The sequence below is a fragment of the Lynx canadensis genome, chromosome A1, assembly GCF_007474595.2.
Source record: "Lynx canadensis isolate LIC74 chromosome A1, mLynCan4.pri.v2, whole genome shotgun sequence".
In the NCBI taxonomy this organism is placed as follows: Eukaryota; Metazoa; Chordata; class Mammalia; order Carnivora; family Felidae; genus Lynx; species Lynx canadensis.
The window spans coordinates 71,571,592-71,594,664 of record NC_044303.2 but is presented as its reverse complement, the minus strand read 5'-3'; the positions used below and the strand labels follow the sequence as shown (position 1 = coordinate 71,594,664).

At 39.1% G+C, this 23,073-nt stretch overlaps 1 protein-coding gene and 1 pseudogene across 1 annotated transcript in view; one reads left to right on the top strand and one right to left on the bottom strand.

The window, feature by feature from the left end:
• Positions 1 to 23,073, bottom strand: part of PCCA (propionyl-CoA carboxylase subunit alpha) — a 422,256-nt gene that overhangs the window by 156,356 nt on the left and 242,827 nt on the right.
• On the top strand, positions 1,618 to 3,158 carry LOC115512485 (annotated as a pseudogene).

Sequence of the window (23,073 nt, the reverse complement as noted above, 5' to 3'; positions counted from 1 at the left end):
AACCCTGGAAGTAGAATGGCTAGGTCATGTGGTATTGTCATACATTGTGAGAAACAGCCAAATTATTTCCAGGTTTGCACCATTTTACTCAAATTCCTACCAAGAATGTATGAGACTTTCAACTTCTCCACATCCTCACCAACACTTTGATACTGTCTGTCGTTTTTATTACAGCCACTCTAGTGGATATAAAATGGTATCCCATTTTGGTTTTGATTTGCATTTCCCTAATGACTAATGGTGCTGGGCCTCTTTTCATGGGCTTGTTGGTAATTTGTATATCTTCTTTGGAAAAATTTATATTCATGTCCTTTGCCCATTTTTAAATTGGGCTATCTTTCTATTATTGAGTTATATAAGCATTATTTACATATTCTGAGAAAAGTCTCCTAGCAGGGCACCTGGGTGGCTCAGCTGGTTAAGCATCTGACTCTTGATTTCGGCTCAGGTAACGATCTCAGGGTTCATGAGTTCAAGACCACATCAGGCTCTGCACTTTCAGTGTAGAGTCTCTTGGGATTTTATCTCTCACTTTCCCTCTGCCCCTTCCCTACTCACATTTTCTCTCTCTCTCTCTCTCTCTCAAAAATAAACATTAAAAAAAAGTTTCCTAGCAACATACATATGTTTTGCAAGTGTTTTCTCATATTCCGTAGGTTGTGTTATTTTCTTGATGTTGCCTTTAAAGCACTTAAGTTTTTTTCTTTTGTTTCTTGTGCCTTTGGCATCTTACCTAAGAAATCATCCCCTAACCAAAAGTGAACCAAAGCTCTTACTTTTAAGACTGTGATTTTTTTTTTAAGTTCATTTTTGTGTATGGTGTAATGGGGGGAACTAGCTTTCATCTTTTGCATGAAGATAGCCAGTAGAGTTGCTCCAGCAGCATTTATTGAAAAAATTATACTTAAATACTCTAAATTGCCTTCATATACTTTTGAAATCAACTGATCATAGTGTAACGATTTATTTTTGGACCCTCAATTCTATTCCATTGATCAACATATCTATCCTTATGCCAGTACAACCCTGTCTTGATTACTGTAGCTTTGTAGCAAGTTTTGTAATTAGGAAGTGTAGGTCCCCAGTTCTTTTTCAAGACTGTTTTGGCTATGCTGTGTCCCTTGCACTTTCATACAAATTTTGTAATTTTTTTTTTTTTTTTTGCAAAAAATACAGCTGGGATCGAGAGACAGATGGCACAAAATCTGTATAATGTGTTGGTGAGTACTGCTATCTCAGTATTAGGTTTTCTGATCCATGAATAGGGGAAGTTTATCCAATTAAGTTGTCTTTAATTTATCAACAATTGTTTTGCCACACAAGTCTTGCACTTCTTTGTAGAAAAATTTAAGCTTAAGTATTGCATTCTTTTTGGTGCTTTCATAAATAAAATTGTTTTGTTAATTGCTTTTTCAGTTTGTATGCTGGTACTGTATCAAAATAAATTTGGTATTTGTATATCATTCTTATACCTTGCAACCTTGCAAAAGTCATTAGTTCTAATCGATTTTATGAATTGCTGAAGTTCTCTTACATCAACCACTTAACAGTCATGCCGTAAAAGTAACCTCTCCTCTTCCTCACCGCCATCTGTTCAGCAGCCACAAAGCAGCAACCATGTGTGAATGCATCTCCATCCATGGTGGCCAAGCTGGTGTCCAGATCAGCAATGCCTGCTGGGAGTCCTACTGCCTGGAACACAGCATTCAGCCCGATGGCTAGATGCCAACTGACAAAACCACTGGGGAAAGAGATGACTCCTTCAACAAGTTCTTTTTTTTTTTTTTTTTTAATTTTTTTTTAACGTTTATTTACTTTTGAGACAGAGACAGAGCATGAACGGGGAAGGGGCAGAGAGAGAGGGAGACACAGAATGGGAAGCAGGCTCCAGACTCTGAGCCATCAGCCCAGAGCCCGACACGGGGCTCGAACTCACGGACTGTGAGATCGTGACCTGAGCTGAAGTTGGACGCTTAACTGACTGAGCCACCCAGGCGCCCCGACAAGTTCTTGAATGAGATGGTGAGGTGGGTGCTGGCAAGCATGTGCCCAGGGCAGTGTTTGCAGACCTGGAACCCAGAGTCATTGATGAAGTTCACAATGGCACCTACCACCAGCTGTTCCACCCTGAGCAGCTCATCAAAGGCAAGGAAGATGCTACGCCTGAAGCCACCAGGCCATTGGCAAATAGATCACTGACATTGTCTTGGACTGAATTCAGAAACTGGCTGACCAGTGCCCAGGTCTTCAGGGCTTCTTGGTTGTCCATAGCTTTGGAGAAGAAACTGTTCCAGGTTCACTGGAAAGTCTGTCAGTTAAAGCAAAAAGTCTAAGTTGGAGTTCTTCATTTACCCAGCACCTCAGGTTTCCACAATTGTAGTTGAGCCCTACAACTCCATCCTCACTGCCCACACCACTCTGGAGCACTCTAATTGTGCCTTCATGGTAGACAATGAGGGCATCTATGAAGGTCACAGAAACCTTGATATTGAGTCCACAACCTACACTAACCTAAATAGGGTGATAGGTGAAATTGTGCCCTCCATCACTGCTTCCCTCAGATTTGATGGAGCCCTGAATGTTGATCTGGCAGAATTCCAAACCAATCTGGTGCCCTATCCCTGTATCCAATTCCCTCTGGCCACATACACCCGTCATCTCTGCTGAGAAAGCCTACCGTGAACAGCTTTCTGTAGCAGAGATCACCAACGTATGCTTTGAGCCAGCCAACCAAAGGATGAAATGTGACCCTCGCCATGGTAAATACAAGGCTTGCTGCCTATCGTACCATTCCCAAAGATGTCAATACTGCTACTGCCACCATCAAGACCAAGCATACCATCTAGTTTGTTGACTTGTGCCCCAGTGCCTTAAAGCTGGCATTAATTACCATCCTCCCACTGCAGTACATGGTGAAGACCCACCAAAGAACAGTGAGCTGTGTGCATGCTGAGTAACACCACAGCCACTGGTGAGGCCTGAGCTCACCTGAACCACAAATTTGACCTAATGTATGACAAGCATGCCTTTGTTCACTGATATGTGAGTGAGAGTATGGAGGACAGTTTTCTGAGGCCCGTGAGGACATGGCTGCCTTTGAAAAGGATTATGAGGAGGTTGGAATGGATTCTGTTGAAGGAGAGGGTGAAGAATACTAATGTTAAAAATCTCACAAAGGTGCTGCTCTTACAGGAAAGCTTATTCTATTTTGCACACTGAAAAGCTGTGCTCTGATCAGTTAGTATGTATGTACCAGTGTATGGTCTCATATACAATTACAGACCTACGCTTTAAAACACAATGCTTTGGGGCCGCCTGGGTGGCTCAGTTGGTTGGGCAACTGACTTCAGCTCAGGTCATGATCTCATAGATCCTGAGTTCAAGCCGTGCGTCGGGCTCGGTGCTGACAGCTCAGAGCCTGAAGCCCGCTTCAGATTCTGTGTCTCCCCCTCTCTCTACCCCTCCCCCGCTCACACTCTACGTCTGTCTCTCAATAATAAATAAATGTTAAATTTTTTTTTAAAATAAAAAAAATAAAAAATAAAACACAATGCTTTGTTACAGACCCAAGCTGTCCATTTCTGATGGGTGTGAATAAAGTATTCCCTGTCTTAAATGAAAAAAAAAAAAAACAGATTCTGGGAAGATGGCGGCGTAGGAGGACGCTGGGCTCACCGCGCGTCCTGCTGATCACTTAGATTCCACCTACACCTGCCTAAATAACCCAGAAAACCGCCAGAGGATTAGCAGAACAGAGTCACCGGACCCAAGTGCAGACGAGAGGCCCACGGAAGAGGGTAGGAAGGGCGGCGAGGCGGTGCGCGCTCCACGGACTGGCGGGAGGGAGCCGGGGCGGAGGGGCGGCTCGCCAGCCAAGCAGAGCCCCCGAGTCCGGCTTGCAAAAGCGGAGGGGCCTGACGGACTGTGTTCAGACAGCAAGCGCGACTTAGCGTCTGGGAGGTCATAAGTTAACAGCTCTGCTCGGAAAGCGGGAAGGCTGGAGGACAAAGGGAGGGTGAGCTGCGGAGCCCCCGGACGACAGAGCTCAGTTTGGCCGGGAACAAAGGCGCTAGCCAGCGCCATCTCCCCCGCCCATCCCCCAGCCAAAATCCCAAAGGGAACCGGTTCCGGCCAGGGAAATTGCTCGCTTCGCGCGAACACCCAACTCTGTGCTTCTGCGGAGCCAAACCTCCGGCAGCGATTTGACTCCCTCCGGCTGCCACAGGGCCCCTCCTGAAGTGGATCACCTAAGGAGAAGCGAGCTAAGCCTGCCCCCCCTCCTGCCGTGCACCTTGCCTTCCCACCCCAGCTAATACGCCAGATCCCCAGCATCACAAGCCTGGCAGTGTGCAAGTAGCCCAGACGGGCCACGCCACCCCACAGTGAATCCCGCCCCTAGGAGAGGGGAAGAGAAGGCACACACCAGTCTGACTGTGGCCCCAGCGGTGGGCTGGGGGCAGACATCAGGTCGGACTGCGGCCCCGCCCACCAACTCCAGTTATACACCACAGCACAGGGGAAGTGCCCTGCAGGCCCTCACCACACCAGGGACTATCCAAAATGACCAAGCGGAAGAATTCCCCTCAGAAGAATCTCCAGGAAATAACAACAGCTAATGAGCTGATCAAAAAGGATTTAAATAATATAACAGAAAGTGAATTTAGAATAATAGTCATAAAATTAATCGCTGGGCTGGAAAACAGCATACAGGACAGCAGAGAATCTCTTGCTACAGACATCAGGGGACTAAGGAACAGTCACGAGGAGCTGAAAAACGCTTTAAAGGAAATGGAAAACAAAATGCAAACCACCACGGCTCGGATGGAAGAGGCAGAGGAGAGAATAGGTGAACTAGAAGATAAAGTTATGGAAAAAGAGGAAGCTGAGAAAAAGAGAGATAAAAAAATCCAGGAGTATGAGGGGAAAATTAGAGAACTAAGTGATACACTAAAAAGAAATAATATACGCATAATTGGTATCCCAGAGGAGGAAGAGAGAGGGAAAGGTGCTGAAGGGGTACTTGAAGAAATAATAGCTGAGAACTTCCCTGAACTGGGGAAGGAAAAAGGCATTGAAATCCAAGAGGCACAGAGAACTCCCTTCAGACGTAACTTGAATCGATCTTCTGCACGACATATCATAGTGAAACTGGCAAAATACAAGGATAAAGAGAAAATTCTGAAAGCAGCAAGGGGTAAACGTGCCCTCACATATAAAGGGAGACCTATAAGACTCGTGACTGATCTCTCTTTTGAAACTTGGCAGGCCAGAAAGAATTGGCACGAGATTTTCAGGGTGCTAGATAGCAAAAATATGCAGCCCAGAATCCTTTATCCAGCAAGTCTGTCATTTAGAATAGAAGGAGAGATAAAGGTCTTCCCAAACAAACAAAAACTGAAGGAATTTGTCACCACTAAACCAGCCCTACAAGAGATCCTAAGGGGGACCCTGTGAGACAAAGTACCAGAGACATCACTACAAGCATAAAACATACAGACATCACAATGACTCTAAACCCGTATCTTTCTATAATAACACTGAATGTAAACGGATTAAATGCGCCAACCAAAAGACATAGGGTATCAGAATGGATAAAAAAACAAGACCCATCTATTTGCTGTCTACAAGAGACTCATTTTAGACCTGAGGACACCTTTAGATTCAGAGTGAGGGGATGGAGAACTATTTATCATGCTACTGGAAGCCAGAAGAAAGCTGGAGTAGCCATACTTATATCAGACAAACTAGACTTTAAATTAAAGGCTGTAACAAGAGATGAAGAAGGACATTATATAATAGTTACAGGGTCTATCCATCAGGAAGAGCTAACAATTATAAATGTCTATGCGCCGAATACCGGAGCCCCCAAATATATAAAACAATTACTCATAAACAGAAGCAACCTTATTGATAAGAATGTGGTAATTGCAGGGGACTTTAACACCCCACTTACAGAAATGGATAGATCATCTAGACACACAGTCAATAAAGAAACAAGGGCCCTGAATGAGACACTGGATCAGATGGACTTGACAGATATATTTAGAACTCTGCATCCCAAAGCAACAGAATATACTTTCTTCTCGAGTGCACATGGAACATTCTCCAAGATAGATCATATACTGGGTCACAAAACAGCCCTTCATAAGTTTACAAGAATTGAAATTATACCATGCATACTTTCAGACCACAATGCTATGAAGCTTGAAATCAACCACAGGAAAAAGTCTGGAAAACCTCCAAAAGCATGGAGGTTAAAGAACACCCTACTAACGAATGAGTGGGTCAACCAGGCAATTAGAGAAGAAATCAAAAAATATATGGAAACAAACGAAAATGAAAATACAACAATCCAAACGCTTTGGGACGCAGCGAAGGCAGTCCTGAGAGGAAAATACATTGCAATCCAGGCCTATCTCAAGAAACAAGAAAAATCCCAAATACAAAATCTAACAGCACACCTAAAGGAAATAGAAGCAGAACAGCAAAGGCAGCCTAAACCCAGCAGAAGAAGAGAAATAATAAAGATCAGAGCAGAAATAAACAATATAGAATCTAAAAAAACTGTAGAGCAGATCAACGAAACCAAGAGTTGGTTTTTTGAAAAAATAAACAAAATTGACAAACCTCTAGCCAGGCTTCTCAAAAAGAAAAGGGAGATGACCCAAATAGATAAAATCATGAATGAAAATGGAATTATTACAACCAATCCCTCAGAGATACAAACAATTATCAGGGAATACTATGAAAAATTATATGCCAACAAATTGGACAACCTGGAAGAAATGGACAAATTCCTAAACACCCACACTCTTCCAAAACTCAATCAGGAGGAAATAGAAAGCTTGAACAGACCCATAACCAGCGAAGAAATTGAATCGGTTATCAAAAATCTCCCAACAAATAAGAGTCCAGGACCAGATGGCTTCCCAGGGGAGTTCTACCAGACGTTTAAAGCAGAGATAATACCTATCCTTCTCAAGCTATTCCAAGAAATAGAAAGGGAAGGAAAACTTCCAGACTCATTCTATGAAGCCAGTATTACTTTGATTCCTAAACCAGACAGAGACCCAGTAAAAAAAGAGAACTACAGGCCAATATCCCTGATGAATATGGATGCAAAAATTCTCAATAAGATACTAGCAAATCGAATTCAACAGCATATAAAAAGAATTATTCACCATGATCAAGTGGGATTCATTCCTGGGATGCAGGGCTGGTTCAACATTCGCAAATCAATCAACGTGATACATCACATTAACAAAAAAAAAGAGAAGAACCATATGATCCTGTCAATCGATGCAGAAAAGGCCTTTGACAAAATCCAGCACCCTTTCTTAATAAAAACCCTTGAGAAAGTCGGGATAGAAGGAACATACTTAAACATCATAAAAGCCATTTATGAAAAGCCCACAGCTAACATCATCCTCAACGGGGAAAAACTGAGAGCTTTTTCCCTGAGATCAGGAACACGACAGGGATGCCCACTCTCACCGTTGTTGTTTAACATAGTGCTGGAAGTTCTAGCATCAGCAATCAGACAACAAAAGGAAATCAAAGGCATCAAAATTGGCAAAGATGAAGTCAAGCTTTCGCTTTTTGCAGATGACATGATATTATACATGGAAAATCCGATAGACTCCACCAAAAGTCTGCTAGAACTGATACATGAATTCAGCAAAGTTGCAGGATACAAAATCAATGTCCAGAAATCAGTTGCATTCTTATACACTAACAATGAAGCAACAGAAAGACAAATAAAGAAACTGATCCCATTTACAATTGCACCAAGAAGCATAAAATACCTAGGAATAAATCTAACCAAAGATGTAAAGGATCTGTATGCTGAAAACTATAGAAAGCTTATGAAGGCAATTGAAGAAGATTTAAAGAAATGGAAAGACATTCCCTGCTCATGGATTGGAAAAATAAATATTGTCAAAATGTCAATACTACCCAAAGCTATCTACACATTCAATGCAATCCCAATCAAAATTGCACCAGCATTCTTCTCGAAACTAGAACAAGCAATCCTAAAATTCATATGGAACCACAAAAGGCCCCGAATAGCCAAAGGAATTTTGAAGAAGAAGACCAAAGCAGGAGGCATCACAATCCCAGACTTCAGCCTCTACTACAAAGCTGTCATCATCAAGACAGCATGGTATTGGCACAAAAACAGACACACAGACCAATGGAATAGAATAGAAACCCCAGAACTAGACCCACAAACATATGGCCAACTCATCTTTGACAAAGCAGGAAAGAACATCCAATGGAAAAAAGACAGCCTCTTTAACAAATGGTGCTGGGAGAACTGGACAGCAACATGCAGAAGGTTGAAACTAGACCACTTTCTCACACCATTTACAAAAATAAACTCAAAATGGATAAAGGACCTAAATGTGAGACAGGAAACCATCAGAACCTTAGAGGAGAAAGCAGGAAAAGACCTCTCTGACCTCAGCCGTAGCAATCTCTTACTCGACACATCCCCAAAGGCAAGGGAATTAAAAGCAAAAGTGAATTACTGGGACCTTATGAAGATAAAAAGCTTCTGCACAGCAAAGGAAACAACCAACAAAACTAAAAGGCAACCAACGGAATGGGAAAAGATATTTGCAAATGACATATCGGACAAAGGGCTAGTATCTAAAATCTATAAAGAGCTCACCAAACTCCACACCCGAAAAACAAATAACCCAGTGAAGAAATGGGCAGAAAACATGAATAGACACTTCTCTAAAGAAGACATCCAGATGGCCAACTGGCACATGAAAAGATGTTCAGCGTCGCTCCTTATCAGGGAAATACAAATCAAAACCACACTCAGGTATCACCTCACGCCAGTCAGAGTGGCCAAAATGAACAAATCAGGAGACTATAGATGCTGGAGAGGATGTGGAGAAACGGGAACCCTCTTGCACTGTTGGTGGGAATGCAAATTGGTGCAGCCGCTCTGGAAAGCAGTGTGGAGGTTCCTCAGAAAATTAAAAATAGACCTACCCTATGACCCAGCAATAGCACTGCTAGGAATTTATCCAAGGGATACAGGAGTACTGATGCATAGGGGCACTTGTACCCCAATGTTCATAGCAGCACTCTCAACAATAGCCAAATTATGGAAAGAGCCTAAATGTCCATCAACTGATGAATGGATAAAGAAATTGTGGTTTATATACACAATGGAATACTACGTGGCAATGAGAAAAAATGAAATATGGCCTTTTGTAGCAACGTGGATGGAACTGGAGAGTGTGATGCTAAGTGAAATAAGCCATACAGAGAAAGACAGATACCATATGGTTTCACTCTTATGTGGATCCTGAGAAACTTAACAGGAACCCATGGGGGAGGGGAAGGAAAAAAAAAAAAAAAAAAAAAAAAAAAGGACGTTAGAGTGGGAGAGAGCCAAAGCATAAGAGACTGTTAAAAACTGAGAACAAACTGAGGGTTGATGGGGGGTGGGAGGGAGGGGCGGGTGGGTGATGGGTATTGAGGAGGGCACCTTTTGGGATGAGCACTGGGTGTTGTATGGAAACCAATTTGTCAATAAACTTCATATAAAAAAAAAAAAAAAAAAAAAAAAAAAAAAAAGAAAAAGAAAAAGAAAAAAAAAAAAACAATTTTATTTTGTAAATTCCTTAAGACTTCCTACATATAAGATCATATCATTTGGAAATATAGTTTTAATTCTTCCCCAACTTGACACTTTTTATTTTTCTTGGCAAAGTGGCGTACTAGGAACTCCAGTACAATGCTCAACAAAATTAACAAATATCCTTGTCTTATTCCTGATCTTAGGAGAAAAACATTCAGTCATACACTATTAAATACAATGTTAGCTGTAGGTTTTTCAGAAATGGCCTTCATCAGGCTGAGGAAATTCCCTTCTATTCTATTGTGGTTTTTACCACAAAAGGCTGCTGGATTTTATCAAATGTTTTTTTTTTTTTCTGCATTTATTGAGATAATACTGTGATTTCTGTCCCTTATTAATAGGGTTTATCACATTGACCAATTTTTGGATATTAAGCCAATTATGTATTCCTAAAACAAATCTCACTTGGTTACAGAGTATAATTATGTTATATATTTCTGGGTTCCATTTGGTAGTATTTTGTGGAGGATTATTGCATTAACATTTATGAGGGATTTTCATCTCCGGTTTCCTTTACTCATAACATCTTTATCTGATTTTAGTATGATGGTAATATTGCTCTCATAGAATGAGTTGCAAATGTTTCTCTTCTCTATTTGTGGAAAAGTCTGTAAGGAATTGGTGTTAATTCCCTTCTGAACACTTGATTGAATTCATCAGTGAAGACTTCTGGTCCTGGGCTCTTCCTTTTGGGAAGTTTTGTGATGATCAATTCAGTCTCTTTCAGGTCTATACAGACTTTCTGTTTCTTCTTGAGTCCATGTCAGTAGCTTGCATCTTTCCAGGAATGTCTCCATTTTATGTTACCTAATTTGTTGGTAAATATCTGGTCAAGTTATTCCCTTATAATCCTTTTTAATTCTCTAAGGTCTGTATGCATACCTCCTCTTTCATTACCATTTTTAACTGTTGGAAGTCTTTTTCTCTTACAGTCTTCTGTAAGATTTGCATTTCTGTTGATCTTCCCAAATACTGCTTTTATTAATTTCCTTTATTGTTTTTCTATTCTCTATTTCATTTATTTTCATTTTAATCTTTAGTATTTTCTTCCCTCTGCTAACTTTGGGTTTAGTTTGCTCTTCTTTTTCTATTTTCCTAAAGTGGAAGATGACGTGATTGGTATCTTTCTTCTTTTTGTAACATCTGTGTTTCTGGCTCTAAATTTCCCTCTAATAACCACTGCTTTAATGCATCCCATAAGTTTTTGAACCATGTTTTTGTTTACATCCATTTCAAAATATTTTCTAATTTCTCTTGTGATTTCTCCTTTAACCCACTGGTTCTTTAGGGTTCCTTAATTTCCACATATTTGTGAATTTCTCATTTCCTTTAGTGTATATTTCTAATTTCATTCAGTTGTGGTTGGAGAAGATACTTTGTATAATTCTAATCCTATTGAATTTACTGAGTCTTGTTCTATGGCTTAGCATATGATATGGTCTTTTCTGGAAAATGTCACACATGCACTTGAGAAATTGCATACTCTGGTGTTGTTGGGTGGATTGTTCTACAGATCTGTATTACATCTATTTGGTTTATAGCATTTTTCAAGTCTTCTACTTCCTTGTTTATCTTGTCTAATTGTTCTATCCATTACTAAAAGTGGGGTATTATAGTTTCTAACAATTGTGTTATGTAGTCCTATAAAATATCCCTTTTTGTCTCCAGTAACAATTTTTGTCTTAAAATTTTGTCTGATATTAGTATTAGTAATAACAATATTAGTATTATAAATATAATATTTGTCTAATAACTCTCTCCTTTTATTTTCAACCTATTGTGTCTCTGAGTCTAAAGTATTTCTATTAAGGGGAATCCTCTTGCACTGTTGGTGGGAATGCAAACTGGTGCAGCTACTCTGAAAACAGTGTGGAAATTCCTCAAAAAATTAAAAATAGAATTACCCAGGATGCCTAGGTGGCTAGGTCAGTTAGTGTCCAACTCTTGATTTCGGCTCAGGTCATGATCTCATGGTTCATAAGTTCAAGCCCCACATCAGGCTCTGTGCTGACAGCGCAGAGGCTGCTTGGAATTCTCTCTCTCCCCGTGTCTCTGGCCCTACCCTGTTTGTGCTCTCTCTCTGAAAATAAACAAACTTGAAAAAAATAGAATTACCCTACAACCCAGCAATAGCACTACTAGGAATTTATGCAAAGGATACAGGAGTGCTGATTCATAGGTGCACATGTACCCCAATGTTTATACCAGCCCAATAATAGCCAAAATATGGAAACAGCCCAAATGCCCATTGACTGATGAATGGATAAAAGACATGGTGTGTACACACACACACACACACACACACACAAGAATACTACTCGGCAATTAAAAAAGAATGAAATCTTGCCATTTGCAACAACGTGAATGGAACCGGAGGATATTACGCTAAGTGAAATAAGTCAGAGACAGACAGATTTCATGTTTTCACTCATGTGGAATTTGAGAAACTTAACAGAAGACCATGGGGGAAGGGAAGGGAAAAAAAATAGTTACAAACAAAGAGGAAGGCAAACCATAAGAGACTCTTAAATACAAAGAACAAACTGTGGGTTGATGAGGGTGGGGGGGGGGGGTCGGGCAAAATAGGTGATGGGCACTGAGAAGGACACTTGTTGGGATGAACACTGGGTGTTATATGTAAATGATGAATCATGGGAATCTACTCCTGAAGCCAAGAGTACACTGTATAGACTATGTATTAGCTAACTTGACAATAAATTATATTAAAAAATAATAATAGAAATACCCTATTGCAAAAAGCATCCAGTTCAATCTTTGTTTTGTTTTTGTTTCTGTTTTTTGAGAGAGAAAGAGAACAAGTGAACATGGGGGAGGGGCAGAGAGAGAGGGAGAGAGATTCCCAAGCAGGCCCTGAGCTGTTAGCACAGAGATTGACATGGGGCTCAAACCCATGAACAATGAGATCATGACCTGAACTGAAATCTGAACTGAACTGTTGTACCATTTTAATTCCCTTAATGTTTCATTTACTATTTTTAATTTTTTTTATGTTTTTACTTATTTTTGAGACAGAGAGAGACACAGCATGAGCAGGAGAGGGGCAGAGAGAGAGGGAGACACAGAATCTGAAGCAGGCTCCAGGTTCTGAGCTGTCAGCATAGAGCCCAATGCGGGGCTCGAACTCATGAACTGTGAGATCATGACCTGAGCCAAAGTCGGACACTTAACCGACTGAGCCACCCAGGCGCCCCTCATTTACTATTTTTAAAAGCAGTTTTCTTAGTGGTTACCTTGGGGATTACAAATTAGCACCTTACATTTAAACACTATAGCTTGGATTAATGCTAACTCAATTGCAATAGCATACAGAAAATCTGCTCCAATATATCTTAATTCCTCCATCCTTACATATCTTATTGTCATAGAAATTACATCTGTATATATTGTGCACCTACCAACTTACAATTATAACTACTGCATTAAGTTGACTTTTTAAATTTTTAAAAACAATATTTATTTGAGAGAGAGGGCATACAAGGGGAAGAGGGGCAGAGAAAGAGGGAGAGTGAGAATTCCAAGCCTACATGGGGCTCGATCCCATGAACCATGTGATCATGACCTGAGCCAAAGTCAAAAGGCAGATGCTTAACCAACTGAGCCACCCAGGCATCCCCCTACCCCACTTTTTAGAGACATGCTTGAGCAGGGGAGAGTAGAGGCAAAGAATCTTAAGCAGGCTTCACACCCAGCATGGAGCCTGACCACAGAACTAGATTTATGACCCTGAGATCATGACCTGGACCAAAACCAAAAGTTGTACGCTTAACTGACTGAGACACCCAGGCACCCCTATCTTTAAGGGCATTTGTCTTTTAAATAAGAAAAAAGATGTACTAATCTTTAACCAGTGCTCTTTATTACTTCATGTGTATTTGAGTTTTGGTTGGATAGGTCTACTAGCAATGGATTCTCTTGGTTTTTGTTTACCTGGGAATGTCTTCATGTCTCCTTCATTTTTTAAAGGATAGTTTTGCTGGATATAGAATTCTTTGATGACATTCTTTGTGTTTTTATTTTCCTTCAGCACTTCATTTATATTATCAAGGCTCCATTGATTCTGATGAGATGTTAACTGCACAGGAGGAGTCATTTTTCTCTTGCCGCTTTTAAGATTCTGTTTGGTTTTGACAGTTTGACAATAATGTGTGTAGATACAGAACTTTTTGAGCTTCTTCTAATTTATCTACTTCTTGAATGTACAGATTAATGTTTTTCATGAAATTTGTGATGTTTTTTGCAATGACTTCTTTTACATTTTCTTTTTTTCCAGTAAGCTCTATACCCAAAGTGGAGCTTGAACTCATGACCCCAAGAGTCACATGCTCTACTGACTGAGCCAGCCAGGCATCCCAGCTATGGTTTATTCTTTCCATTCCTTTATCTTTTTTCTCCTCTCCTTCTGGGATTCAGCATGTATGCTGGTACATGTGATGGTGTCCCATGGGTCTCTGAAGCTCTGTTCATTTTTCTTTTTATTCCTCACACTAGATAATTTCAATGTATTTTCAAAATTGCTGATGGTTTCTTTTGCCAGGTCAAACCTATTGTAGAGTTCTCTCTAGTATACTTTTTCATTGTAGGCATTGTATTTTCATCTCTGGAATTTTTATCAATATTTTCTATTTAGTGAGACATGGTTTCCATACTGTTACTTCTTTGTATCTGGTTTCCTTTAGTCCTTTGAACATATTTTTAACAGGTTATTTAAGGTTATGGCATAATAAAACACAACATTTCAGCCACCCTTCTGAACAGTTTCTATTGATTTTTTAACCTGTAAAAGGGACATACTTCCATATTTCTTCATGTCTTGTAACTTTTTATTGAAAACTGGATATTCACATAGTGCAGCTAACCTGCAAATGAGATTCCCTTCCTTCACACTTCACTCACGCTGCACTCTTTCTCTAGCAGTTTTCAGGGCTGATAATCATCTGTTTAATGTCTACCTGTTCCATTCTATTTTAAGCTTCTTAAATGGAAGGAATTGTTTTGTTATTACTCTAAGCCCAAGCAACTTACCACAAGGCATGCTATTTGTTATTTTTGGAATAATCTAATAACTCTAATTCTGAAGGTAAAAAGTTATTACCATTAACATATATATTCAGGAATTTATTCTACCAAAACAAAGTGACCTTTGTGAGGTAGATGGTCAAGATACTGGTCATCTAGACCAACATTACCTAGATTCAGGGCCACTTATGACATATGGGCATTGAAGGTATGAAATTAGAAATTAGTCTGACACACTGTGTGAGGCCACAAATTCTAAAGAGTACTAAATCATAAGTTTTTTTTAAGTAAAATAAAAAGATAATATAAAAGAAAAAATAGGTTAATTCGAAGTTTATCCTATAGATTAATGCAAAAACATTAGTGATTGTATAGGGGAGTATTAGGATACTTAAAGAGGTACTATGTCAATATATACTTTTTTAATTAACAGTGCTTTCAAACAACATGGGTTATTAACTAATCTACGTTCTTGCTTTCCATACACATTTCTTTATATTTCTTGGAATATTCCAAATTTCATAATATTCACAGAACAAATTTCATTAAAACTATTATTTAGAATAAAGATGGAGGGGCGCCTGGGTGGCTCAGTCGGTTAAGCGTCCAACTTCGGCTCAGGTCATGATCTCGCAGTTTGTGGGTTCGAGCCCCGCATCAGGCTCTGTGCTGACAACTCAGAGCCTGGAGCTTGTTTCATATTCTGTGTCTCCCTCCCTCTCTCTGACCCACCCCTGTTCATGCTCTGTCTCTCTCTGTCTCAAAAATCAATAAACATTAAAAAAAAATTAAAAAAAAATAAAGATGGAAAGTAGCTCTATAAAGACAGCTCAAGTCTATTCAATTCAAAGAATCAAGATCTAAACATACTAATTTTCATCTTTACTAATCTATCATTATTATTGGATTATTTAAAGACAAAGTAGCACAGGGACAACTCATTTTACTGCACTCTGCTTTATTGGGCTTTGCAGATATTGCTTAAAAAAAAAAAAAAAAAAGAAACTGAAGGTTTGTAGCAACCCTGCCTCAAGCAAGTCTATCAACACCACTTTTCCATTTGCTCACTTTGTGTCTGCTGCATTTTGGTAACTGTCATAATATTTCAAAGTTTTTAGATTTGTTACAGTGATTTCTGGTGGTTACAGCTCATTGAAAGTTCAGATGATGGTGAACATTTATTTGGCAATAAAGTATTAAAATTAAAGTGTGCACATTGCTTTTTTAGACACAATGCTTTGCATACTTAACAGATTACTGTATAGTGTAAACATAACTTTTATTCACATTGGGAAACCAAAAAATTCATCTGACTGGCTTTACTGCAGTATTTACTTTACTGTGGTAGGCTAAAACCAAACTCGCAACATCTGTGAGGTAACGTCTGTACTGAAGTAAATGGATAAATAGCTATTAATGAACACAATGCCCAAATCAATCACCTACAAGAGACTTTTAATTTCATTCTGGTAGATTACCTCATCCATCACCAAATACATAAATTACTACAGTATATATATTTAAGTACATACACAGAGAAAAGAACATAATACTGAAAAATGAATTACTATCTTCAAAAGATATATTTTTCCATTTGTACTAATTCCATTGCTGTTTTGAAATGTTCCTTGTTTAAATCTCTCTAAATCCCCTTTAAATCTTTTTTTTGGAACCAGGAAAAACATAAATATATACAAATATTCCTCCATTACCTACAGAAAATTGCTTTACACAGATCGGCTAACTTGGGAGTTTTAATAATAATCTTTGAATTATGTAAATTAATCGTTTGACATTTTACTATGAATGTAGTGATGGTGTTGACTTAGTTTCAATTCAAAAATCAAGGATTTCATTATCCTATAAAACATATTCAGAGTTCAAAGTATTTAAGGGGGGTTAAACAAAATGCAAACATTTAATGCAACATTAAGCATGTGAAATAAAAACTTGATTGCCTAAAGAAAGCATGCTATGCTGTTACCCTGGTGACAGGTTAAAAAAGGGATTGTGAGCTGAATAGCTGTATGATATGAAATTAAAATGTTTCACATTGAACAATCCAAAATGAATTGGGAAAGGTTAGAGTAGAGGAGAGAGAAATCAATTCTCCAATGGCAGTAGTGAATGGGAAAGAAGTATGAATAGGATTTGCCAGTGGGGTGCAACAGCTGCCAAATATCCTGCAGCCAAAGAATTACAATAATACTGATGAAGTGTGCAAGAGCTTCTGGAATCATTGCAGGGAATGGAGAAATTCTCCTACAATAATGAGGCCATTCTGTCTTCTGTTCAGCTGGTATGGTGGAATCAAAGAAAAAAATATTTTAAAGTGTAATACTTAGCAAAAAAAAAAAGTATAAATAGGCCATCTTAGCCATTAATAGTGTGTGCTTGAACTCACATAGATTTCTAAATCACCCAGGACGTGGTCATATTAAGTAACAAAAAATACTATAACAGAGATAGTAAAAAGTAAGGCAGGCTTAAAGGTTAATGACTGAATAACATTTTCTCCCCTTTGTTGCTTTTAGGAGACTTATTTGCTCAAATCAAAGTAGGCATTTCCAAAGGCAAAGCATGGCTATGTATGTTTGTGAATATATACCCAAAGTATGATTTTTTTAATTATATAGTCAGTTATCAGAACATCCACTTCATTCTCATAATGAAGTAGTTTACCTCAGAACATATATGAGACAAGTATGATAAAAAGTTGTATTTTATTGTCACAGATGGTATAAATCCATTAATAATGTGTCCTTTTAAACTCAGAGACATTTCAGTAAAAGAACCAATTGCATCTGTGCAACAATACTAGCTTTTCCTTGGGAACTATTTTCATGTGGCTGCTTTTTTCTATGTTTCTTTCCCTACTTATCTTTCAATGATTGTGATATTTTAAAACCTCAAACTTTATCATCTAATTGAAAACTTAGTAACAGGTAAGAGAATTATAAATCCACAACCAGAAAAGGAAAGACGCAAGGAAAAAAACCCGAGATAATTGCATCTGTCAGGTAAAAATCACTAAAGAATTGATTCTCTGTTTTATCAGGAAGCCAGAAGAGGAAAGAAACTACAATATGAGTGTGAGTCACGTGAATGTAACTTTCCATTATGCCACTCTGACTGACACTGAAACCCACGGCAGACTCTGTAGCCCATCTACATACCTGATACATATACCCGACACATTCCACGGAGGATCAACTCCCAGAGGCGGTGATACACTGACTCCACATAGCCAAAGCAATCTCTCCAAAAGTGAACCCTATGTATTTTAAAACCTTCCAGGCTAAAGTCTTTTCAACAGTGTTATCGTTGGCCACAGTGAAGGAGTTCCCTTTCCTGAGTCTTTCGCCTCTGCTCAAATCTCAAGAGAGACATTAGAAGCTTTAAGTAGAAACCAGAGAGTCAAACGGTCTTGTTCAGCCCCATGCAAATCACTCAGGATAAGCACTTAAAAAAAAAAAGTCAGAAATCATCCGATCTAACACTGCTGTTCTCAGAGGACGAAACCGGAGTCAAAAGTTGAAGCATTTGTACAGAGACTTGGGCCACCTGTATACTTGGAAGTGGTGCTGGCACCAAAATTCTGAGTCCTGCCACCTCATTCCAGGCTGATGCCAACTGGACCACACCAAGAACGGACATTTCAGTGCCAGCTGAAGGAGCCAAAAGAACCACAGATGACATAATTTTCCTAACCCCAATTACTGAATAGGGGGACTGCCATAAACAAAATAAGCTAGACAGAGGTGCCTGAGTGGCTCAGTCGGTTAAGCAACCTGAGTCAAGGCTCAGGTCATGATCTCGCGGTTCATGGGTTTGAGCCCTGTGTCCGACTCTGGGCTGAAAGCTCATAGGGTGGAGCCTGCTTCAGATTCTGTGTCTCCTTCTCTCTCAGCCACGTCCCTCCTCACGCTCGCTCTCAAAAATAAACATTAAAAAAAAATTCTCAGGACTTATCAATTTTATAAGAACAAGGTTTTCTACAGATGTTAATTTTTTCAAGTTGCTAATATTGTACAGTCTTTGAAAACCATTTTTCAAAAACTATTAATACAGAGAAATGTTGACAACACAACATGCTTTTTAAAAAAAAAAGACATCCTTTCAAGTAGAATGGCCCATTTTCTGTAAAATCAAAATAACACACTTCATGTACATACATAGAAAAAAGGCAAATCCTCCTAAGAGTTTCTAGAACTTACAAGCTGCCATTTCTCTCTCCCCACCTGTTCTCAAACACCCCTCAATCCACCTTCAACCACCACTTCCCACACAACATTCCTGAACACTGCCCTCATCAAGGTCCCCATGACCTCCACATTGCTAACTTCAACAGTCAACAGTCACTCTTCAAATCATGTATGTCAGTTGAACACGTCTTCCTCCTTGAACCCTTTCTGCACTTGGCTCTCTCAACTCCACCCCAGACTAATTTCCTGCTGGATCTGCCTCTCTTCCCAACCTGTTACTGTGGAGTGTTCCAGGGCTCAGGCCTAGGACCTCTATGCCTGACCAGCTTCCTGGCTTCTACTCTTTCCTCCTTATGGTTGTTTACAATATTGCAACCACAATGCTCATTACTACACATGGTACAAGTTCTTTGCTCGAGACTCTGCAATGCCTCCCCATTTCACTCAGTGAAAACCGAAGTCCTTACAACAGCCTACCCAAACCAACTCTAGCCCTACTAGGGGAGCTTGCTTACTCTTCTCATTACATTGGCCTCCTTGCTATTTTTCAAACAGGTGGGGCATACTTTGACCTCAGGGGCTTTGCATTTGCTGTCTCCACTGACAGGAAGGTTCTTCTTGGAGATATTCATGTGACTTGCTCCCTTCCACCATTAGGTGTCTGCTCTAAAGTTCATCTTCTCATCCTGCTAATCTTTCTTGCCATCCACTTCCCTGTGATCCAAATTAAAACTCCAACTACCCTATACTCCACCTCCAGGATAATCGATAATCCATCCCTGTTTATCACCAAAATATTTATCATCATTATCATTCTCATATCACACAGTTTACTGACCTGTTTTGTCTATCAACCGTCTGCTAATTAAATGTAAGCTCAATGGGGGTAGGATTTTTTGAAATCATTTGTTCCCTGCTAATTTATCTAAATTTTCTTTTCGAAATGTTTATTTATTTATTTTGAGGGGTGGGAGGGGCAGAGAGAGGAAACAGAGAGAAGACCAAGCAGGCTCCATCCACACTGTCAGCACAGAGCCCAACACAGGGCTCAATTTCACAAACTGTGAGATAATGACCTGAGCTAAAATCAAGAGTTGGACTATTAACTGACTGAGCCATCCAGGTGCCCCTAAAATATCTAAATTTTCTAACTCAACTCTTATAATGATCAACAGATGATATTAAAAGACATGTGATTATACTTAATATCTGTATACTATTCTTTTATTCAAAGTGGAATGGAAGAACACACCCTTAACACAAGAAAAAAATATTTCCTACCAACTGCCAAAGTATCTGTTAATATTGAAATGCTCAAGGTATTTGTTAGCTAAAAATAAAACAAGCATGCATCATGACCATTACCCTTGAAATGGAATCTTTGTCATTAGAAATTCTAAAAAAGAAAATTGGGCAAGGATAGCTAAAATTAAATGGGTATGTTAAGTATTTTATATCTCATTTGACATTGACAAAAACTCATTAAGAACTACTAATTATCTTCATATTGCAGATGAGGAAATAGAGTCCAAAAGAGATTAAATAATTTATCCTAAGATAATAGCTGGGGACTGGCAGAACCAGGGGAAATCCAAGTCTCTGGCACAAAAGCTTTGCTCTTAAACATGAAACTGTACTAGAAGCTCTAGCAGAAAGGAAGGCATGGGGTAATTAGAAAATGCGGAGGCCACTTTGGTTACTCAACATCTATCTCATACCAGAAAATCATTCCAAGACAATCATGATAATCCAATTCCCTTTGCAGTTATTGGCTTACGAATGGGCAGGAGACTTACTTTTGGTCAATAGGAACTGAGAAGTAGCTGCTTGAGGATCATCTGGGTAAAGTTTGCTCAGACATAATCCTTTGAATCCTATCTAGATTTGACTTCCAAAACTCCCTACAGCCATCCTGCTATCACAGCGTTATGAAAAAGCCACACGGAGAAGAAAGTGAGGCTAAGAGAACTACAGAAAAGTAGCATCAGCAGATAACCATACTGAACTTTATCTTTTCTCTTCTCCGAGCTTCTTGTTCACTGTGAAGCAAGAACGACTATCAGTCTGAATCAATGGTTCTGTTACCTGTATCCAAAAGGATCCCAAGTGATTTAAAAGGTTATATGATTGCCCCTCTTGAAATCAATTAAAAAGGTATTACAATGGATTTTTTTACAACTAGGAAGAATTATTACAAAAGAAATACAAATACTAAAGTGGTCAAACTCCTGGTGATAGAAAGAATGGTGGGTGCCAAGGGCTTGGGGCAGGAGGTGGGTGGGCAGGTGAAGAAACAGGATGTTATTCGAGAGGGTGGAATTTCAGTTCTACAAGATGAACACCTTCTAAAGATCGGTTTGCACAACACTATACATATAGCTAACACTAATGTACTATATACTTAAAAATGGTTAAGATGGTAAATTCTGATACTTTTTTTACAATTAAAAAATAAATACAAATATCACTAGCTTCTCTTTATGAAATGAATAATCATTTTAAAAATGAGAAAAAGATCCCATCCATAATACAATATATAAACAACCAAAGAATAATAATACAAAAACATAAACTATCCAAGAATAACAAGAAATCTACTCTTACAATAAAAAAAATTATAAAGCTTTAATGAGAGAATCAAAGAGACTTTGATAAATACAGTCACATTTTCTGAAAAACCTCAACATCTGATGTCTATTCTACCCAAATTTATGTAGCTTTAAGGCAATTCTAATATCAAAGTGCTTTCAAAGCTCAGCCAGAAGAATGACCAATAAATTTTGGGAAGAAAATAATAAATTATTAATATAAGGGTAGAATGACAAGTGCAAATGAAGAGAAAAATTTGGAAGTAGACCCTAATGTATTTAAGAATTTGGCATAGGATGGGGCACCTGGGTGGCTCAGTTGGTTGAGTCCAGCTCCTGATTTTGGCACAGGCCATGATCTCATGGTTCTCGTGGCTGAGATCAAGCCCTGCATTGGGCTCTGTGCTGACAGTATGCAGCCTGCTTGGGATTTATTCCCTCTCCCCCTCTCTTTGTCTCTCCTTCAACTTCAAAATAAATAAACTTTAAAAACTGGGGCGCCTGGGTGGCGCAGTCGGTTAAGCGTCCGACTTCAGCCAGGTCACGATCTCGCGGTCCGTGAGTTCGAGCCCCGCGTCGGGCTCTGGGCTGATGGCTCAGAGCCTGGAGCCTGTTTCCGATTCTGTGTCTCCCTCTCTCTCTGCCCCTCCCCCGTTCATGCTCTGTCTCTCTCTGTCCCAAAAATAAATAAACGTTGAAAAAAAAAAAAATTAAAAAAAAAAAAAAAGAAGAATTTGGGGTGCCTCGGTGGCTCAGTTGGTTGAGCATCCAAACTTTGACGTGGGTCACAGTCTCATGGCTGATGAGTTCAAGCCTTGCATCCAGCTCTGTGCTGACAGCTCAAAGCCTGGAGTCTACTTCAGATTCTGTGTCTCCCTCTCTCTGTGCCCCTCCCCTGCTTGTGCTCTGTCTCTCTCTCTCAAAATAAATAAACATTTGTGCTCTGTCTCTCTCTCTCAAAATAAAATAAATAAAATAAATAAACAAAATAAATAAATAAATAATTTTTTTCAAGTAAATTAAAGAATTTGGCATAGGATGAATGTGACATTTAATAACAATGAGGAAAGAACAAATGAATAAATGGGACCAATTCTAAGAAAACAAAGAAAAAAAGAGACAAACCAAAGGACATACTCCTAACTATAGAGGACAAATGGGGGGGGGGCCGTGGTGAGAGATGGGTGAAATAGGAGATGGGGATTAAGAGTGCACTTGTCGTGAGAGGCACTGAGTAATGTATAGAAGTCTGAATCACTGTATTATACAACTGAAACTAATATAACAATGTATGTTAACTATACTGGAATTACATTTTTTAAAAAATGGAACTGATTCTACTGGTTAACTATACGAACAAGCAAAATTAGATCTCAACCTCCTATCACTTTGCAAAATAAGCCTGAAATATGAAACACCAGTGTAATAAAGAAAAACTATAAAAGAATGGAAATAGAATATAAGTAAATACTTGATATAAGGGTTTTTTAAGGAAAAAAAAAAGCAAAATAGGGTCACCTGCCTGGCTCAGTCAGTGGAATGTATCACTCTTGATCTAAGGGTTGTGTTTTTGAGTCCCACA